Below are 1,928 nucleotides of genomic sequence, written 5' to 3' on the forward strand. Positions count from 1 at the left end.
CAGAGTTGGACACAACTGAAGTGACTTAGCAGCAGCAGCAGCTGCTAAAATGTGCCTTAAGGACTCACTCTGCCTCTTCCCATTCTCCTAGAAAGACTATTTTGATAATCCCCATCTAATAAATTCTGGAAGTCAGAAGCTTCTACATTAGAACTTACAATTCATGAGGCTGATAGAAGTTTTGAGGTTGCAATTAAGTTGTATGGAGGCTTTTCTTTTATTCATCAACTATTGAAGCTGTTCTTTGACCAACTATTATGTCTTTTTTTTGATCCATGATGTATGATTACTGATTTATTACTTATGGAAGGACATTATCTTCCTATGGAAAATGTTTCAACCAAAATCTGTCCTTGTATTTAGGAACAGTTTTTCACATGTGGACCATAAACAATGAAGGGAAAATAATTTAAAGGGCAACTTACTGTAGAGTCAGTAAATAAAACTTTTAAAAATTTTCTTTTAAAGCTCAGAAAAATTTAATTAATAAGCTCTTTAATCCCTTTTGATTGAATACCCTTCCCAATTTGGTATGTCATTAACATAGTGCCTGGTAGCTAGATGGGACATGAAATGGATAAGGATTAGATTTATATAGGATGTTGCCTTCATCTGTCAGATAAAGACAAATTCCAGAGAGTGAAAATGAACTGGAGTTTGAGTCTTTGGTGCTCCAATTTCTCTTTCTCAATTTTAAGATAGATATACTCCCCAATGACTGCTGTCACAATAGCTACTAATGGGTTTCTCTAATCCTTTTTCCTTAGAAATGAAAGTTGTGTGCTCTTCTGTTAGGCAAGTTACAAAGGGTCTCAAGGCATTTTTGTTATCTAAAACCGCCTAAAGCTATTATTTCCGCCTTCTTAAAATGTGAAAACAAGCATGCATGGTTTTATAACTCTAAAAACACATATACTTGCATTTGTGTACATATATATGTTTAACTGCAGTGTTACATTTATTAAGACAGTGATACTGAATCAACAACTGCAAAAGATACAATTTTTACCATTTGGCATGCTGTGCAAAAGAGCCATGTACTCCTTTTGACCTGTTCCCTATGATAACTGATATCCATCATAATCATAACCATAGGGAAAAAAAAGTTGTTTTTCTTGTTCACCACTGTATCTGCAACTCCTAGTACAGTCATTGTTTAGTCACTGTCATGTCCGATTCTTTACAACCCCCTGAACTGCAGCCCACCACGCTCCTCTGTCCATGGGATTTCTCAGGCAAGAATACTGGAGTGGATTGCCATTTCCTTCTCCAGGGGATCTTCCCAACCCGGAGATCGAACCTGCATCTTCTGCATTGGCAGGTAGATTCTTTACCACTGAGCCATCAGGGGGGACAGTACCTAACAGTTAATAGGCACTCGATGAATATCTATCTGTTCAATGAACGAAAGAATGGATGATAGTCTGTTAAATCCAGATATAAAGTCTGTGACTGAAGAGGACAGAGCATTAATCAAGCTCCTAGTGACAAGAATATTTTCAAAAAAAGAGACAAAATTAACCTCCTTTACATTATGAGATCAAACTAGTCAATACTAAAGGAAATCAACTCTGAATATTCGTTGGAAGTACTGATACTGAAGCTGAAGAGCCAATATTTTGACCACCTGATGCAAAGAGCCGACTCACTGGAAAAGACCCTGATTCTTGTAAATAATTATACAAATTTTCAATTTTATAAAACTCACATTACTTCATCATATATCTAAAATCTGAAAAATTATTGTAAATTAAATTTCCAAGTAAATACTCCTTAAAAATTACCTTTATGATATGGTGAAACATAAAATTCCATATTTATAAGTAAAAAGAAAACAAGCTTTAAATGTTAATGGTAACATAAAATATACACAAAGGTATTCCCAGATTTGGCAAGTAGCCTAATGGTTTAAAAAAAAAAAAAAAAAA

The 1,928-nt window shown here is 34.6% G+C and overlaps 1 protein-coding gene across 1 annotated transcript in view; it reads left to right on the forward strand.

Annotated features, from left to right (window-relative positions):
• Positions 1-1,928, forward strand: part of LOC104984440 (dystrophin-like) — a gene marked incomplete at its 5' end in the record, with an annotated part of 84,491 nt that overhangs the window by 64,423 nt on the left and 18,140 nt on the right. The window lies entirely within an intron of this gene.

Source organism: Bison bison, unplaced genomic scaffold (assembly GCF_000754665.1).
Source record: "Bison bison bison isolate TAMUID 2011002044 unplaced genomic scaffold, Bison_UMD1.0 scf7180017845388, whole genome shotgun sequence".
Lineage (NCBI taxonomy): Eukaryota > Metazoa > Chordata > Mammalia > Artiodactyla > Bovidae > Bison > Bison bison.